We start from the raw sequence: 20882 nt of genomic DNA, 5'->3' as shown, positions 1-20882 counted from the left end.
ACGCAGTGTAGTGCCACAGGTGTTGCTGCGTTATATGAGGTGTCAACAGTAACTAGTATATTGTGCTGGAGCTAGCTGTGCTATGTCCAAGGGCTGTGTAGGTTAAGCGGGACATGCCAAAGAGAGCACCAATATCGGTGTGGTAATGGTAATGAAGAGGTGGATCAATGTCATCGTGTACGGTCATGGGATTGGAGCACAGGAAAGATATTGTCGTATCAAGGTACTAGTGTTTCTCATATGCAATAGCTCCCTGAGGTGGTTCTTTTGTAAAAGAGCGCCCACCGCCTCTCGTTTCCATGCAATGTATTACTGGACTCCTGGTCGTGCTGATAGCTCCGAAGGGGGGGAGAGTGGGTTAGGCGGCGGGCGTTGAGGCCTGGCCTGCGTCCTATGAGAATCTCCAAATGTCTTGGGGGCTAATGACGCAACTATTTGGGCCTGACTCGCGTCATCTGGCGTCAAAAGGGCAACTAGGTATGCAAATGCTCCGCCCCCTCCCCATGGGAGCTATCAGCACGACTGGGAGTCCCGTAATACATTGCAGGGAAACGAGCGTTGTTGGGCGCTCTTTTACAAACGAACCACCTCCGGGAGCTAATAATCATTAGCAAAACTGGTTGTCCCGTATACATACTGCAGGCTAAAGAGCATGGGTGCAAATTTAGGATGGTGAGTGTAAAAATTCAGGGCAAACGGCCAAAATTTAGCACAAAAGGTACGTTTTACAGACACATCAGAAGAGGTTGCACAATAGTTTATAAGTAAGTAAATAGACAACCACTTCAGTACAAGAGAAAATAAGTTTAAATTAGGTTAAGACAATTGTGCACTTCATGTTTTTTTCAGTATGTGGACAGCTTTGAGCAAATTTCCAAGTCTTTTTGTGGTAACAAAACCGACATTCCTCCCCACCCCCCACCCCCACACACCTTTCCAGCCTCCCAGGGAAACGCCCGCTGCCCTGTCTGGCCAGTGCGCCCTTGCTACCACCCTCCAATGGTGACCCTCCTCTTCACAAAGACCCTCTCTCATGTGTATTTAATTTCTTTTATGGTGCTACTCATCCCAAGTAAGTAGGACAGGATGTCGGAGTGCGTTACATCACACACTTAGAGACAATGACTCATATAAATGTGAAAGTCAATCCATAGGACATGTACTTAAGATAATGGGGGTTACAAGGTGTAATTATTCTTTCATCCACCATTCAGTCTTTCACCATTCATTCTGTCCTTCCATCTGTGTGCCCATCCATATCAATATTCAACCATTCGCAAACCTATCCATCATCTATCCTTCCATCCATCCATCATTCCACGCATCCATCCCTCCATCCACCCTTTCACTCACTCATCCATCCCTCCATTCATCCTTTCACCTTATCCATCCTTTCACCTTATCCAGCCACTCTTCCACTCATCCATCCATTCACTCATCCATCCAGCCACATACTCTTTGACCCATCCAGCCATCCTTTCACTTACTCATTCATACACCCAGTCACTCATCCTTCCACACATTCACCCTTTGTCATCCATCCTCCCTTTCTCTCTCCATCCCACTTTTATTTAGCCATCCATCCTTCCATCCATCTACTCATCCATTCATGGATCCATCCATTGACCCTATCACTCATCCACCCATCCTTTCTCTCATCCATCCACCCTTTCACTCCTTCACTCATCCATCCATCCTTTCACTCCTTCACTCATCCACCCTTTCTCTCATTCATCCACACTTTCACTCCTTCACTCAGCTATCCACCCACCTGTCCATCCACATCCCCTTCACTCTCATCCAGCCTTACATCCACCCTTTCACTCATCCATCCATTCACCCTTTCACTTATCAATTCATCAATCCGTTCATTCATTAATCCACCCCTTTACTCGCCTGCCATCCACCCTTTCACTCATCCATCCATCTTTTCACTCCTCATCTAGTCTAGTCTAGTCTGGATATTTGTATTGCGCAGACATATCACATCCCGTGAGGGAGTCTCATGGCGCATGCGGACAATCCCAGAAAAGAAAAGGAGAAAAATCCTACGAAGAAAGACCTAGCTATCCTTTTACCCGTCCATCTACCCTTCCACCCATCCATCCGTCATTTTACCTTTTCTCATCCGTCCAGCAAAAAGATGCAAGAAAAGTTACCAATAACACAGGATCTTACCTTGGATAGCGCTTTGGAAATAGCAAAAAATATAGAATCCACTGCTATGTATATGGATCAAATGGCTTTAGACACTAAGACTCCTACCCTAGCTATTGACAAAACTGTAGTCAAGAAAGTGGTTAAATATGACAAACAACGTAAAGTTTTCGAGTGTCATAGGTGTGGTAGCAGACATCATTTGGGAAATGCTCCCTTCTGTTCTGCAAATTTTGCGCTAAATGCAAAAAGAAGGGGCATTTTTCTAAGGTGTGTAAATCAAAACCAACTAATGCTAGTTCCAACCCAAATGTCAAACCTTCTTTTAAGACAATTTTAGCTATCGAAACCAAACCTGAGCTCAATCCTAGTTCGGACAGTGATGATGGTAATGAAATTATGATGTTGTCTAATACTCATGGAATGTCTGTTATGGATTCTCAAAACGTGTTATTTACTCCCAATTCTGAGGAAGGTGTTTCGCAAATTTCAAAATTGCATTTCCCAAACATTAAACGTCCTCATTGTCAAGTGATAGATAATACATGGTAATGAGATTGATATGATGGTTGATTCAGGTTCCTTTTTCACTTCAATAGGTCCTGAAGAGTGGCTCAGATTAAAATCATCTGGTATTTCCTTAAGAAAATCATTCATCAAACCTGTAGCGTATGGGGGTAAACCTGTTGAAGTTCTAGGTGTATTTGATTGCACTTTAACCTTCAAAGGGCGTTCGATTCCAGCTACTGTGTATGTTGCTGATGAAAAATCTTCACTTCTGGGTTGGTTGGAACAGAAAAATGTAGGCAGAATTTTAGATCCTAACAGTGAGGAACAAGTTCTACTCAGAGATCAGGTGGTACCGATCTGCACCATAAACTCTCATGATTGGATATCTGCTTTTCCCACCTTATTCTGTGAAGCTCTTGGCAAGATTAAAGGTTTTTCTCATCAAATCATTCTTAAGCATGATGCCCAACCAGTGGTACACAAATCTAGAAGGGTTCCATTAGCCATGAGGAAAGAATTATCTTTAGAACAAAATTCTCTTTGTAAACAAAAGATAATTGAACCAATTGAAAGCTCAGAATGGCTTTCCCCAGTTGTTTTAGCTAGGAAACCCAATGGAGCACTTAGAATGTGTATCGATTTGAGAGATCTTAACGACAGGATATGGGTAGATAGACATCCCCTTCCGAATATCACGGAAATGCTAAGCTCTCTTGAAGGTGCAAAGGTATTCACTACCTAAGGTATGTCATCGGCATGTCACCAAATTACTCTAAAGAAAGACAGTCGTCATCTTACCTCGTTTGTTACGCCTTCTGGTGCCTATTGTTTCAAAAGAATGCCCTTTGGGCTAGCATCCGCATCAACCGTATTCCAGAGGGTAATGGAGTCCATGTTTGCAAAAGTACCTAATGTTAAGTGTTTTCAGGACATTATGCTAATTTATGGTAAGGATACATAATCTCATGATAAAACTCTAGCTACTGTATTATCCATTCTAGCTGTTCGTGGTGCAACCCTAAAAGCCGAGAAGTGTAAAATAGCATTCCAAGAAGTAAGTTATCTGGGTTACAAGTTATCAGCTAAGGGAGTAGAACCTAAAGATTTGGTTTCTGTCATAAAGTGTTTTCCCACTCCTCAGAATAAAGATCAACTTCGATCATTTTCTGGTATGTTAGAATTTTATGCAAGATTCATACCTAATTGCAGCAGTAAAACGCATGGTTTGAGGTTACTCATGAAGAAACATCAACACTTTGAGTGGCCAAATGAGCTTGAAAATGAATTTCAGCCTATAAAATTGTAGTTGAGCAATGCCATTCCTTTACAGCATTTTAACACACATGATCGTTCCATTGTAGTCACTGACGCTAGCCAATACGGTCTAGGTGCTGTATTACTTCAAAAAAGGGATGGAAAAGAAGTAGTTGTAGCTTTTGCTTCACGCACTTTGAAGGGTGCCGAGCAAACTTACTCAGTCGTGGAGCGAGAAGCTTTAGCTTGCTGGTGGGGTGTTAATCACTTCAGGCAGTGCCTATGGGGTTCTAAATTTACGATACAAATGGACCACAAGCCTCTTGTCAATTTGTTTTCGACCAAAGGTGCTGGAAATGCTACTCCACGTATTGCTAAGTGGCATTATAGGTTAATGGAATTTCATTTTCAATTAGAGTATATTCCAGGTGCAAAGAAAATCTTTGCTGACTGTCTGTCTAGACTTCCTTTAGCCACAGAACAAAATAGTGAATTAGAGGAGGAGGAATTTTGCATTGTAGCCTCTTTGGTGGATTCAGATTTTACGTATATCTTAGAGGAAGAGTGGAAATCTGCTGTCCGCCAAGATGTGGTGTTACAAGAAATTATTTCTATGTTGAGTAAAGGTTGGTCATTCAAACGAGAGGAGACGGATGCTTTTAAACATGTTTTTCCTGTGTTAAATTTTGAAGGTGGTATGCTCAGGAGACTAGATTTATTAGTTGTTCCGGTTTCTCTTCAGGGCAAAGTTTTGGGTATTGCTCATGAAGGCCACATTGGTATGAGAGCAATTAAAAGAAGACTTAGAGAAATATTTTGGTGGCCCGGCATGGATCGTTCTGTAGAGCATTTTGTAAGAGAATGTATTTCATGTGCCACCAGTGATAAAACCCAAGTGACTTTTCCCAGTCCGGTGGTAGCCATTCCCATTCCTGACAAACCGTGGGTCAAGCTAGCTTAGATATCATAGGTCCCATGTTGGTGTTGGAGGAAAGATGCAGATATGGCCTAGTCTTAATAGATTACGGATCTAAGTGGCCGGAGGTGAAATTTGTAAGGGTTGCCACTACTAATGAAGTGGTGATTTTTCTCCACTCACTATTTCTAAGGGAAGGTGCTCCTGTTGAACTTGTAACGGACAATGGTGTACAGTTTGTGTCCGAGGAATTTCAAGAATTTTTGTCTCATTGGGATGTTAAACATATCACAACTTCTTTATATCACCCTCGCAGTAATGCCTTGTGGAACGTTGTAACAGGGTTGTAAAGGATAATATCCAATTGTCAATAGTAAATGGTTTGGATTTGAAGAAAGTACTTTCCAATTTACTTTGGGCTTTGCGCACTACTCCAAATGCTGTTAGTAAGGTTTCTCCTCTTACTTTATTAAAAGGGAGATCAGCCTCTTCTAAATTAATTAGACCTTGGATGCGTGATTTGAGTGGTCCTAAAATAAATCCTGATTCTGTTGAGGCTAATTGTCTTATAGCTCAAGGGAAGTGCATTACTAAAGAACCAATTAAGGGAAGGAAACAAATTATTTTCAAAGAAGGGGATTGGGTCAGAGTGACGTTTCCTGGTTACATCTCCAAGGGTCATTCCAAGTTTACATGTCCCAAACAAATTGTTTCTGTAAGGGGCAGATCAGTGATGTTAAAGGATGGAAAATGGTGGAACATGGAAAAATTGTCTAAACGAAATTTGCATGTTAACCCTAGAATGGAACCTCAAAATATTCCGGTTCCAGTACATCATGGATCTGGTGTGGCACAAGATAAACCTGTTATCAGAGTTTCTGCGAGAGTACGAAAACCTCCTATCAAATACAAAGATTATGTATAATTGTTACATGGTATTATGTTTTTACTTTTTATTGTGGTGCTATTTGTTATGTATTACTTTCTTACCCGTCGCGCGTTGCTGCGATCTCCGAAGAAAGGAAATTCAAGGAAACTCGTTATGATAACATTCAATTTGCATTTTTATTGAAACGTATTCATTTTAATATGGAAAACATTTCAAAGTGTCGTTTTAATTCTATTTATTTATTTGAGTGCTTGTGGATACACGATTTTTTGTTTTTCGTCTTGTGCGAACATCAGTATTCGAAAGATTATGAGGGCCGTGGGGGGGCCGACATTTAAAACATTTTTATGCCAGAAACCTTTGCGGGAGTGTACTCAACAACTTCCTTTAGTTTCATGGCGATCGGATGAAAGGTGTTCTAATTCTATTTATTTATTCGAGTGCTTGTGGATACACGATTTGTTGTTTTCCCGTCTGGTGCGTACACCAGTATTCGAAAGATTATGAGGGCCCTGGGGGGCCGATATTTTAAAAAAAATTGATGCCAGAAACCTTCGCGGGAGTGTACTCAACAACTTCCCAAAGTTTCATAGCGATCGGATGAATGGTGTAGTAATGCATAAAGGACAAACAGACAGACATACTTTCGTTTTCATATATATAGATTTTGTTTCAAATGTAAAGGGGGAAGATGTGTTGGGTCTCCTGTTTCTTTAATTGATGTGTGTGTATTTTAAGTATAGCACATGCCACCATGACTTCTGTTCCATCATGGAATGGTGGCATGTGAAATGGTTAGGGTCAGTTATTGCTTGCTTTCCGTCTGGCCAGTCGTCTTACTGGATACTTCCTTTCTTCAATAAAGAAATTAAATATATTTGGATATAGCTGTTTTTTTTCAGCGGTTTCGCTGTGGGTAAAGACGGTCTGCAGGGCAGTACCAACAAGCCTCTGGGCTCACCGTTTAGCATACTGGCGTGATCAAGAAAAAGATTTTCTAAACCTGGATGGAGCATAGTGCATATTTCTAAAGTACCCCCCCCCCCCCCCCGGAATTGCACACAGCAAGTGGGATTGTGTACCTTAACATATTCCCCCTTCCCCAATGACAAAGGTCATAAAAACGCTTGATATCACTTTATAGAAAATGTTCTTTTTATTGCAATATAACATCATTTTAAACTTCAATATTAAGCCTTTAAGTAAGCAGTACAACGTAGAATTACACATCTCTGCTATAAAGGTACATTTCTTTTTAACAACTCGTATAGTTAACTAAAAGTCACTTCCCTAAGAACAAAATATGCCTCAGGCAGGCAAGGTATTCACCTTAACCACTTGGGAGCTAGTAAACAAACCTCCCCAGTGCTGCGCTGTCCATTATCCGGTGCTGAACTGGACGTCCAGCGGTCGCACGCAGCACTGGGGAGGTAGTGCCCGTGACGACCGTTGGCCGACGGCAGCACTTAAGGGGTTAAAAACATGTTCAAAAGTCTGCATTTCAGAAAGGCTTAAAGGACAAGGCACTATTGTTAAACAAGCATTTGCAATGCAATAGGTCTCGCATTTCCGCAAGTTTAAGCTATTGGCATTGTAAATGACAATGCCTTTTATTTACATTTTAAAAACGAAAACATAAATAAGTCATTGTCATTTACAATGCCAATAGGTAAAACTCACGTAAATGCGAGACCTATTGCATTGCAAATGCTTGTTTAAACTTGTTTCACCAGCTTCTTTTCATGAACTGGATTCTCACCTAGCAGTATGGGGCATTTTTGCACATATCTTCCACCTGACTGAATTTCCTGCCTTAGACCGAGGCAGGAGGGGTCCCAACACGTGCATAAGCGTCTAAACCGGCAGTCAGCCACAGACAGAATGACAATGGGCAAGGTGGGGCTGCTCTTGTGCTCAGAGGAGTGCGAGGTTGCCCCATCAGGGAGCTGAGGCTTCTGGCAGCGAACAGTAATGTTCCCCAATGCCCAAAATTATGGACAAAAGGCGTCCGTAAAAGGGATCGTCACGGAGTACGGACGTGAGATCTAAATTACGGATGGTCCGTGAAATTTACGGACGGTTGGTCACCCTAACGAGCAGTGATGGGGACTCCTTATTGAACAACTACCTCCACACCTTGGGGTGTATACTCTCACCGCACCTCATTACCTCCCCCTCCACCACCAGACATCTCTCGCATATGAGAAGCACATGTACCTTGATACAACAATATCTTTCTTGTGCGCCAATTCTATGACTTTACACCATGACATTGATCCACCTCTCCATTACCACACCGATATTGGTGCTCTCTTTGGCACGTCCCGTTTGACCTACTCGGCCCTTGGACATAGCACAGCTACCTCGGGGACAACATATTCGTTAATGTTGTCACCTCATATAACGCAGCAACATCTGTGGCACTATACTGCGTTATAAAAACATTGCAATACCCACTTTTGGGCCATTGTCTTTTCTGGGACAAACCTTCTGAGACACCTTTACCATTTTTATCTCTGGGCTCTACCTTCCCACAGGTAACTCCCTCCCGTCAGTGTTGCAATTGCCAGGAACGTCCAGGTCGATGCCCCGCATCCCCTCCCCCCAGAGGTGAGTTCTCCTTCCCCTTCTCAGTTAGCTTGGCCCTGGGGACACTGTTGTGGCATTAATGATCTAGCATCCCCAACAGGTTGCACCCTTTTGTTCCTCTTTACTAGTACATATACCCAGAAGAATACGAGTAACAGGTATGTAACACACATTATTTTAGCTCACTTTTCAGTCATTTTCACTAGGTGAGTCAGCCAACACTGGTGGCCACCATGGATTGTTGCCTGCTGGTTTTAATGGTCCGGACACGTGTGTGTATTGCACCACAGTTTACTGTACCCTTCAACAACTTGGTCACCTTATCTCTGCCTTTGCTCCCCCCCTTCCTTTCCAGGTTCGCTAGGACAAATTCCTCTTATCCCCCTCCCGGATTACCTTTGAATTCGTGATACAGGGATGGTGCACTTTAAGATGCCCTTTTTGACCCCACCTTGCATTCAGAGTAGATGAGGTCTCTTTCGCTGGTCCTTATGAAACGCCACTCATCATTTAGAAGATAATAGGCATGAAACATGTCGACCTTTTAACCACCTTCACCCTCCGTCACACACATCGAGCTGTAGCAAGTTTAATTCTCCTAGCCAGCCATAACTTTTCAGTCTGTTTTAGCCATAGCATCAGTGTTCAGCTATTAAAGGTTCCAGTGGACACTCCTAGCTATTTTTAACACGCACACAGCACCCACTCTACTCACCACATGTCTGCCCCACCACCCATTCACACAGGGCCTCCGGCTGACAATCCAGAAGACCTCTGGCAAAGAGCCCCCCTGCAGGGCCCATTGGGCATTGCAGGTGTTAGCCCGACGAGGAGCTGCCCTATAATGAAGCATGACACCTCTCGGGTGTGTGAGAGCCCTTGCTACTTACTGAAGCACACCCCGCCTTCCTAGTCCTTAACTTAACTTACCTGGCCTTCAGCCTTCCTAATCTGTAGGAACTGCATAACCTTCTGTTAGACCTATATGTTTCACTGCATGTATGCTAGACCTCGATCTTAAAATGCCTGTGTCCCCTCTATTGTGTATAAAATGAATGGAGCCTCCTCAAGAAGTAAATGGCCTTAGTAGGGACACGCAAATAATTCAGATGAGGCAGTACTTCAGAATGGCATCACCAGCTCATGGATTCCGACTGAGGAGGGAGAGAGGGAATTTAAGTATTTGTAGCCGAATGGTTGCCAGGGGAAGGATCCAAAAGTGGGCATTTGATGGAAAAGTCCAGAGTACTGAAAGACCATAGCAGCCGTTCAGGATGAGTGCCAGCCTAAGTCGGCGGCAGTGTACTGCAAGGGGCTCGTATTTGTGTGCCACTTACGACCCTTCAAGAAAAAGTATGTATCACTCCTCACCACTGAGGTCATCTCACCCCTCACGACAGAGGCCATATCATTGTATATGATGTATTTCATTGTATGGAGTATACATGAACTCTCTTTAAAGTATGTCACCGATCCCTAGTCTGTTGACTGGTGGGTCCCCGCGAAGGTAAATCCTTTGTTTCTTGGGCTTCCCTGGTGGCTCCAGACGTGCCCTGACTCACCTCCAAAGGGTGAGTCCCTCAGACCTTGCTGCGTGAGTTGCTGTTGCCAAGGCTTGTTGGCTCTAATCCAGATACCGACGCTGCAGCACTCAACATCAGATGTGGGACAGCTAGAATCCAGCTCCTGGATGTCGTCGTCGACTCCTGGTCCTCGTGGCTGAAGAGTGAAGCATCACCTACATCACCTGAAATCACCCGACATCGGCTGGCATTTTCTTGTCGCCTTCCTGGTCACTGGCTAGTGACCCAGACTTTGTCCTCTCTGCTTTCAGGTTCTTCAGATCTCCGATCCACCCTTGGATCCATCCGGAAACTTTTCACCTGGTCGCCTGCAGCACTTCTGTGCAGCTCTCCAAAGGAAACGATGACGAAACCCGACACGAAAAGACACCTATGCACCCGGCTTCCCTGGGTGAGGTAACACGAGTACTTCGGTGCTCCCATGGGTCTTGACTCTGGAAATGTCCAGTACTGAAGGGGTTTTACCGTAGTCCTCTCCTAAGTGTATTTATTCCTTAAAATTGTAACTTTAACTTTCTCCATAGAAGTCAATGGTGATTCACGGCTGTGTTTAGACACTGCACGCGTCCTCCGTGGGTCTCCTGCGTCCCTACCTTGTGTGGTTCCTGGTTGCCCCGGCGGTTCTACGGGCCCTAGGCCTTGTCTCTATGTTCACAGCGGTACTTATACCACTTTCTTAGTATATGGTTTGTGAGGTCCCTAGGGCAAAACGTATACTTTGCTATTTTACTGTGTGCTATTTAAGTGCTTGTATTGTACTTTTGCCTCTAGCCTCATAAAGAGACTAGAGGGATGTGTAGAATAAATACATATATTTTGGATATATATACCTGGTGTGGTTCTCCTTTCATTTGGGCATTCGTGAGATTATAGACTGAAAAAACAAGCTGCTTTACATTCCTTCCAGACTTAGCCTGAAGGCTGCTCTCCACAGCTACCACTAGGATAGCTTTCTATAAAGGTTGTCTAAACCTACCATCAATAAGGGCCGTTTGGACTGGTGCAAGGTGCCCACTAGAATAGTGGACATCATATGCCAGTCCAACTTCTCACACCAACAATAAGAACATGAGAGATGTTTGCTGCTAAATGTGAGGTGACTTCTGGGGGTGGGGAGGGGGATAGGGCGGCAGTGTGTAATTTGTAAAAACAAATGCAGAGCCCCAAGGGTCCTATTGCTGAATGCCAGTGTTACCGTAATGTTTTTCTTTCACTACTATACACTTGCTTATTCTTTTTTTTATCCTATTTTCTGTCTTCAGCATAGTTTTCCTATTTCTCTTTCTTCTTTCTTCCATTTCTGTCTTCCTTTAGGTCATGGTCTGATGTTGCTAAATTAGCCCCAATTTCCTAAAATGAGGGCTGGTGCTCACCAGATGCCATATTTGGTGTTGGGTAGGGCTAAGTAAGCATACTTTGCATAGTAGAGCTCCTCCCCTCTGGAGAGCACAGGCAGCTAAAGCAATCTCATCTACACGGAAATGTGCTACATATGGAATATACCGTTTGGTGGGGTAGGATGGCGGTATAGTTGGTTTGTTAATCCTTGGGTAAAGGAAGCTTTACACCGACAAAAGGCAACTTTAAATTATTTTCAGCTTACAAAACCTTGAGACTTCTGCCTGAATCAGGAGTGTTTGTGTGTATCCTGTTAATGCATTGATGACACTTGTAAAGTCATAGCTGTGATGCCACTTCCTCTGATGTCACTTCCTGTGATGCAACAGCAGTGCCCGTCTCATTCTTTACCTCCAGCACTTGTATCACTTCTCCTGTTTTTGCCCCACACTCTCGCTCCGCCAGAATTATCCACAGATTTGCTCATATAAAGTACACACTGGCACACTCCGCCCTTGTACTTCACTCTCTAATAGCAGTGCTTTCTGTACCTCTCTCTCCCAGACAGTGATTTAAGTCCAGCGGTCCAATCATTTTAATGGAAGAATTCCACTTCTGAGTAGCAAACCCACAAATCCTGGGATAGTGACAGGACACAAGTCCCAAAAAAAGAAGTGGGGGGACTAACCAAGTTAGGCAGTAACCAGGTGACATAATGGAATGTGACATCATGGCCCACGACATCACAGCGTGTGACATCGCATGTGGCATCGCACAAAGGATCCTGATGCAGAATTTAAATTGAAATCACAATAAGTGAGAAGCAGTATATTGCGAGTACTTAAAGAAGAGAACATACCTCGAGATTTGTCAGTCAGTAAATAGGTTTGGGAGTTTACTGGGAAAGATTTTCACTTGATTAAAGGTGCAACAAGATGCAGTGTTTCAGCGTATTCCCTAAGGTAGGCTTTCTTGTGAAGCTGAGGAGAGGACTACACCCGTGATTGAAAAAGGTGGTGCAGCAGGACATTTTAGAAGAGGTTTTGGGAAGTGTATGTAACTGCACATATATTGGGCTTGCAAAAAGTCAATGGAAAGTTCAAGATTTGAGAAAGATGAATTAGATTGTTGTCCTATGGTACAAAATCCAGCAGTGATTTTGTTAGTTTTCGGCAATTGCAACATGGTTCACAGTGATTTATTTGTGTTCAGTATTTTGTTTTCAATTCCTCTACATGAGGATACTCCATATCTTTTTGTGTTCAAATTTAAAAATAAAGTCTTAGTTTGGGCTAGGATCTCACTCTGGTATACAAAACCTCTATTAATTTTTTGCCAGGTACTTCGAAAAGAATTAACAATTTTGGAGTTACCTTGCAACTCAGTATGATTTGATGATTGCAACAAAAACAAAAGAAGGTTGTAAATTGGATGACATTTGATTGTTGAATCATCTAGCTGATAATGGGCATGAGGTTTCTCCAACAACACTGCAATATTGTCAGTTAGAAGTTTGTCTATTTAGTATAGCAGATTCAGAAACGAGTGAGGAAAGTGTCCAAAGATTGTATCCCTACTATTTTGAGATGAATCCAACAACACAGAGGGAAGTGAGAATGTTTCTAGGAATGGTGGGCTACTGTCATCAGTCAATTCCCAACTTTTTCTTGATTGGAAAACCATTACAGAGATTGACACATAGTGACATCACATAACCGGTACTATGGAATGACAAGTGCATAGAAGTCTTTCTGGAGCTAGAACAAGCTTTGTGTTGAGATGACTGATAACAAATTTGTTTTATTTTATTTTGTCTTAAAGAAGAAGGTTGCTAGCTTTCTGGTTTGGAACAACAGCACGTATTAATAAAATACCTATTACATATTTTTCTGGAACGCTAGATCCAGTGGCTGTGGCTTTGCCCTGAAATTGGTTGCAGTAACCTCAATTGGTATCATCCAGATCACATCAATTACTATGGGCCACATGTTAAACGCATTAGCAACTTTTTAACCTGCACAAAAACACAGCAATTAATTAATTAGATATTTGCTCAATATGAATTGGTGATAGTTGCAGCCACCAAATGTCTCAACAAAGAGCTGTAACATTGACTCCTGCAACCAGTGTTCCCTCTAATTTATTTTCTTCTGTGTTCGGAAGTGTAAGGTTTCTGTGCCCTGCAGCCAAGGCTGTGTGCCAAGAAACCGGCCATGAATGTGAGCACAGCAAGAAAAATTTGTTGCAATTACCACTCCAAAGTTTTGTTTACAATAAGAGTGAAAAAGATCCATTACCACACCTGTAGCTGTATGTATTGGGGTCTTGCAACAATTTTGAAATGTAGATACACATGCCAGGCATGTACACTCCAGGTTTAGAAAATAACTTGACTCCAAAGGTTGTACCATGTAAAGATTTTATTGATCATTCTTAACTTGGAACACTGTTCATTGGTAGGGAAATGTTGAGAGCCTAAACAGTATCACATACACACAGTGAATTACACAATTAAATAACAAAATTGCAATTTAATTCACAATCTAATGTGTAACCTCCAGATGTCCCTGCTGAGAGGTAGGTTGTGAAATCTGTGACATCCAGGCAAACATGGACTGTAGGTGGAGCTGGGAGGTTCAGACATGTAAAGTGCATCACTAGATGTGTGACATAGTTGCTTCTCTCGTTGATAATTGACATATTCCCAGTGTTGATATACTCTGTCAGCATCTGCTTTCCAATTCAAGAGGTAAGCCTTTGCCTTTATTAGCACATCTATTTATCAATATTGAAGTTGTCGAGTTATACTTGATAGTGTTCATAAGACTGAATTCTCATTCTCAATCTGACTTGACGCTTGAAATGGTGCATAGCTGAGACGCCACGTTATATTGAGCAACACTGCATGTAGTGAAATTCATCATGTCTTGAAAGACAACCCAGCCTTTATATTTTCTGTACCAGATACTTAGATTCTCTCCATTCTTGAACAACATTTTCTGGTGTTTCACAGTCACCCAAGACCAAGACTTTGCTATACTTTTCAACACGTCTTTGTATTTTCTCAGTCACAAAGTCAAACTGTGATTGTGTTGCTGTTGACTGAAATTCTAAACTTGGCCATTCCTTCAGTTCCACTTCAAGGAAACATTTTTGCATTTTCTCTCAAAAAAGGGAAACAGAAGACAAAACTGTTTCATTGTACAAACCCATCCAATCTGTTCCTGTGCTGCTGAAGATGTGATCACCCAAGTACTGTTCCTTAATTTGGCCAGTCATTGTTCTTGCATACTGTATAGCTTCAACAGTGGTCAATAACCTTATTTTGAACAGTTTGCACGAAGATGCAAATTGACCCAGAATTCCATGAAGTATAGCAAGGGACATATGATAGTTTGAGTCTGATAGGTTTTTGCAACAATATTTAGCAACTGGGTCGTCATAAACTTTCAGTATTCAAAGATTTTTAGCTTGCGCACAACCATAGTTTTTTTTAATTGTTATTAGGTTATTGCGTAAAAAATTATTTCTCTTATTGGGTGGTCCTGGGGTGACGTTTCCGTCCTGTAACGTCTTAAAACTGAAATAAAATTAGGGCTTCCAAGAATCTTGGTTGCATCCCCCTTCGAGCACTCTGCGGCATACACAGTAATAACGGCTATCGGAGAGTGCACTGACACTCTAAATACTGCACTGAAGAACGAATCGCCCAACACCAGGTTATTAGTGACTCTCTGAACATTGCACTGAAGAACAAACCTGCCGATCCGATACAGACGTACAAGTGAGTTTGCATTCCAATGTGAAGCGCTGCTTTTGCAAGCGCAATGCCAATAATTTTTCCCAAACTTAATAGCAAGTATTTTTTCTAAGCTTTACAGCAAATATACGATTTCTCCGAAATGTCCAACACAGGACTTTCGTTTAATTATATGTCACTATTCATTTTTCAGAAATCACTTGAGGATTACCCAACTAGTGTATTCGTGAGTACAATTCACATCACTGTTGTACCTTGCATGATAACCATTTCTCCTACATATACTATGATCACGTAGTTCCTTATCACCAACTCACCTCGAGCACATTATGCTAGTACACCATGCCTCATGAGCATCTTTACCATATGCATCACTTTATGTACTGTGCCATTGAAAAACTCATGAGTCTGACTGCCATCGACTCTTGTATCAATATGCGTTATATTTTGATTTGCAGACATTAATCCATGATGAATTGCATGATATGCTCAAAATGCATTGGAGATAATTAAGTAAGCCTCACGATTAAGTTGTGTATCAAGAAATGATCACAATTTAAGGAGAAACAAAGCAATTAATGAATAAATTCATGAAGAAATCTATCAAACATTTGTTGTAAAATATTTAAACCTATATGGATTAAATGCAGAGTGCTCGAAGGGGGATGCAACCAAGATTCTTGAAAGCACTAATTTAATTTCATCATAAACTTTCTCATGCTGAAAGTGCTTAAGAAAAACCTCATAATTGCACATTATTGCTCCAACTGCAAAATGCCTTGAAAGCCACCGCACATACATCAGTGGCCATGAGGAGACCACTTCATATTCAATGACCAATGTGATTTCATCCAACTTGACTTTCCTTCCGGGAGTCCTGGAGAACAGTGTAGACAGTGCTAAAAAATGTCTACGTCTATTTTGTCGTTGACACCTTCTTTGGAGCACCATCCACTCCCAAATTTTCACGGTGAGTGACGCAATACTGCTTGACAAGATGTAGAATGGGTTGTTTAAGGCGAGTTACAACACCGTTGTTCCATCGCTGCATCACAGGTGCACCATCTGATGTCAACATGACCATTTTCATAAGGTCCAGTTCATTGGCAATGTAGAAATCTTTCACAGCTGTAGTGATAGCCTCAGCATTGCAAGTAGTCAGCTACACCACTACCCATGTGTTTTGTGCACTTTTGATGTTCCCTGTCGAAACTTGGAGTACATTATAAACATTTGTGTAAAATAAATGTGTTTACATCAATTAGCAATGTGTGATATAAGCGTTGTAAAGTTCTGCTTAACTTCTCGTCGTATCACACTGTTGATGACATCAAGTAACTCAAAGGCATAGTTCTGGCTCCTCCAGTTGCTTGGTATCTTCACCTACAAAGTTAGGTGTTCATGGATGTCCTGAACAGACAATATTGAAAGTGTTCATCATACTCAGCAGCAACACGTGAATGATGAGGATTTTTAATCTCAAAGATCTTTGCCATTCATCCATTTATAATCTGGCCCATCTGTCAGTGGCATTTTCTGTTACCATCATGTGCACTCCAAAACCAAGCCTGACAGCAGCACTTTTGTTTCGCAGTAGCACCAAAGTAGTTTCATAAAATTTGCTACTTAGATGGTGTTTCTGGTAATCCTGTTTGCAGCAATCACTTAATTTCTTCCCTGTAGAAAAGACTTCAATGATCTTTTCTTCGGCACATGCTTTGCAAAGCAGGCCTAAGTCTGAACTCTATTGAAACCGCTTCCCAGTTGTATGCAAACCTTCCTTTTGTTATTTCTGGGTCTCAACCGCCACAATTTCCTTCATCTATTCTTTTTTAATACAAGGTCAATTTCTTTCTTTGTGGTGGAGCACCTCCTCCAATAGAAGCTACAGCTTTGCCCTTGAACTTTTTGGTGATTACTGGCCTTAGCTTGCTAAGCTACGAAGTCTGCAAAAAATAACATGTTTAAAGTTGGCACCAGGGCTCCTAAATGCAATCTGTCATATAGTACAGATGCATTTCTGGGAAAATGTAGCAAGTAATTATCTGGATTTTTCCTGCTTGTTCTCTCACTTGTCCGACCAAACCTATATGTAATACTTTCTATAAAGCTTGAAATAGAGCAGAATTCATGTTTAAGTACGTTGTTAAATTACAGTGCAGCAGGTGCACCACAAAGGAACTACCAAACAATTACCTGTTTTTTATGATTGCACTCATGTGTGCTCTTTTTAATGTATCTGTAGTACTCTTTAAAACGAGTCAGCACTCAAACAGTTGAACATCCCAACATTTTGTTTTTGATCATATGTAATTCAAATTATCATAGTAACAAGATTAATTACAACTGCATCACATAGTGCAGACTCATGATCATTTTCTTTTAAAAGTTGATTTCTTTATTCATGATCTTCTCTTGTTTTTTAAAACACTTTTATTATCTGTAGCCAACGCGCATCCTCCCATCCGGAACTTCTTCAGGACTACAAATCAATAAAATATATACAAATGTTGACACATTTCTAAACACAAGACCTACAAGAGCGTGCTCTGTGAATAATATACAGAACAAAAACATGAACCAAGCCCTTTGAAATTGGACTACTTCATTGTGTACATTGTCATTTACTAATTTATGTATAACTATATTCATCATGTTTGTCCATCAAAATTGTACTGTAAAATGTCATTTCTAAATGCATGTAATACTGTATTTGTCCAGCTGTCCATGTAGAGGTTATTATAGGAAAACGACTCCAAGGTCCCTAATCGATTTTCTAAATGCCCTGTTAAGGTCGAGATTCACATTCCTTTAATAAAATCTGTGAAGCCTTCAAAGTAAGTGATCGCAGAGATTAAAAAGCCTTTACATTGCTTATTAAACCACACAAAATTACATACCTTGTATAAAAATTCTTTCTGTATATAACAGCCCAAGAAATGGTCTCCCCCCCCCCCCACCAAGATCTCATTGACTTCAAATTCCTCTTTGGCCTTTGTCAATGAAACTGATTGCATAATTCTTCTATTCCATGTAGGATGTGACCCTTGATGGTCCTAAAACATATATGAAATCCAGTTCCATTCCAGGCACATTATTCCTTATCTAAAAATGTATATCTCCCCCCCCCCTCCCCCCCCCCCCGCCCCCACACACCCTGGAAAATTATTCATTTGAAATATGCAAACAAGCAACAACATTTTCTAATATTCTACATTTGCTCTGGTCAAAATATAAGTACTGTGCCCATTAAATTGCACAGTAATTCAATCTAATAAACATCAATTCCATAAATTCAAGTGTCGATACAAGCGTAAGCGCATGCTAGAATATATGCAAAAATGAAGTCCTATACAAACAAGTATGTATAAGCCACTCGGAAAGTGATACCACACTGTTATATAGGGCATGTACTAGGCCTTGTTAACATCCAGGACCTGAAAAACAAGGAAAACGGCTTATGACGTGGGCGATAATAAAGCGGGCACAATCTTGGGATATTTTATGAAAGGAATAACTAAATTGGTACGTGCCTGACCGTAAAGCATGGGAATGAACAATAAATGTCATGGATCCACGTGTTCCACCGCAGTTGTTATTAAGCCACAGCCCTGATCCTGGTGTACTGTTCACAATCCATCCCAACCCCAAATATAAAGGGAAAAGACGGCAAAAAATTGCTTCTATCCCCCCTGTCACAGGAGGCCTTTTGTGAGTTAGTTAGGTCTCCCCACATGCCAAGAACTACAAACATACTAAAGACATTGTCGACAAAGGGGGCGCAAGGGCATGAAGTAAAACACAGCCCCCCATACCAGTGACCCAAAAGGTGAAAGTATTGTGCATAGCTCATGGAACCAGTACCAAAATAATAATGCAAACAATGGAAAACCTCACCTGTGAGTTTGATAGCTCACGCATGGCGTTTCGTGCAGAAAAATTGCAGTGAGAAAACTGCAGTATGTGCACTTGGAATTTAAATAACCACATCAGTTATCACCACCTGCGGGAAACAAAGTTGAGTCAGGCTCATACATGGAAATCCCTGTTCGCCTGGTAAAAATGCCAGAATGGTTTATGAAAAATATGGATTTATCAAGAGTGTCATACTATACTCCATTTAATGCACACAGGATTTTACCAGGCATTTTTTCTGATGTAATGTCCAATAAGTGACAGCAGAAAGGCATTAAGACGCTAGAACATATGGTTAATAAGAATGGGATGTGTAATCTTTTGAAGAGATCAAGGACGAATACTCACTGCCTAGATGGTATTTCTTTAAATATCTTCAAATACGGGATTATTTAACTCGGCGGGGTGGGAAATTGATTCAACATCAAGTCATTGAAGAAATTAGCAGATCAGCCAAAATTGGAGTGATTTATCAATCCTTGATCTCTGCTAAGAAAGATGATTTAGAGAAAGTGCAACTGAAATGGAGTGAGACTTTAGGAGACTCAGAGATTGATGTAGAAGATCTTCTAATTTTGTCGAAGGAGGGGCTTATGTCTGCGAATTTGAAAGCTCAGTTTTTTAAGTCATTATTTGATTTATATTATACACCCAAGCGAATGGCGAAATGGGTAGTGGGGAGCCAAGGCAAATGTTTTCGCTGCGGTGAGGAGGACGCCGGAGCGATACATATCTTTTATTATTGTGTTAAGTTAAAGGGACTTATTGAGCATCTGGAAAAATGTATCTCTTTAGTGATTAAAACTACGGTAGTTATTTCTCCAGCAATGATGCTGTTAGGAAAAATTCGGAAAGACAATAATTCGGAAACACTTTTTCAACACCGGCACTTTATTTTTTTTGCTATGACAGTTGCACGCCTTTGTATTGCTAGTGAATGGCTACAGGAAAAACCACAGGACTTTCATCAATGGCGTGCTAAAATGTTGAGCTTATATAATTTGGAGTGGAGTTTATTTTCAATTAAAGGATCAAGGAAAAAAAGACTGGGCATTAAAATCTGGGGTGCCTTCCGGGACTATTATGAGTCGTGAGTCTATCTCTCCTGAAAGTTATCACAACTTGGACTTCACTACTGGACAATGCATTTGTTGAATGTAAAATTGAGATTTTGTTTGCAGTTTGCTGTGCTAAGAACAATACTAAATAAAAAAAAAAAAGGAAATCCCTGTTCGCCACAGAGGAATGTTTACACATCTACGCAGTGATGCAGAATACTAGTCAAAGCAAATGACAACCAAAAATCACAATTGGTTTTTATAGAGTGGTATGCGTGAAACCATGTATTTCTCATAAGTACCATGCTTATAATTTGCACCAAAGTGTATTGCCTTGTCGTGCGAGCAAGTTCAAAAACAGTCACCATCTTAGAACACGCAAACTCAGGACGGAACAGAACAACTGTGAAAACACTTAACTGCCAGTAAGACCACACTCGTTTTATTAACCAAACTACAATTGAGTTGTCGGGTCAATGTGTCCACAAGCATGGCAGCCAACTTACGAGGGCACAGGCTCCGGACCAGACAGTGTGTGCTGTTATATCTATATACTAACCAAAAGGCCTGATTGTTTTATTAAAAAGGGGAAGTGTGATGGCAATTTATCTGTAACAAGAAAGAGGGGGGACTCGGAGCTAATTGTGGTCCACATCAAAGAAAAAGAGAAAAGAAGTGAGAACAAGAGAAACCTAGGTCTAAACCCCACAGTCTAGAGGCAAGTGCAGGTCTGGTCTCTTGATGCCCTCACACATTCCGAGGGGTGTCATGCTTCATCATCGGGCGTTGCTCCTCGTCGTGCCGGCGCTGCAATGCCCTACAGGTCCCCCGAAGGGTCGTTTTAGCGGAGATCTTTTATTGGTACAGCAGTATGATGAGTGAGGGTGTGAGATATAGGGTTCTGAAAGACCGT

The 20882-nt window shown here is 41.4% G+C and overlaps 1 protein-coding gene and 1 long non-coding RNA gene across 3 annotated transcripts in view; one reads left to right on the top strand and one right to left on the bottom strand.

Annotated features, from left to right (window-relative positions):
* Positions 1 to 20882, top strand: part of LOC144782133 (F-box only protein 27-like) — a 572295-nt gene that overhangs the window by 32664 nt on the left and 518749 nt on the right. The gene's annotated exons all lie outside the window — the stretch shown is intronic.
* The window catches only part of LOC144782134 (uncharacterized), a 501576-nt gene that overhangs the window by 180070 nt on the left and 300624 nt on the right, over positions 1 to 20882 (bottom strand). The window contains exon 2 of the long non-coding RNA XR_013601111.1: positions 18894 to 18999. This is a non-coding gene — a long non-coding RNA (uncharacterized LOC144782134). The remainder of the gene's footprint in view (positions 1 to 18893; positions 19000 to 20882) is intronic.

Source organism: Lissotriton helveticus, chromosome 9 (assembly GCF_964261635.1).
Source record: "Lissotriton helveticus chromosome 9, aLisHel1.1, whole genome shotgun sequence".
NCBI lineage: Eukaryota > Metazoa > Chordata > Amphibia > Caudata > Salamandridae > Lissotriton > Lissotriton helveticus.
The sequence above is the reverse complement of the archived record's forward strand: the minus strand, read 5'-3'. Positions and strand labels throughout refer to the sequence as shown.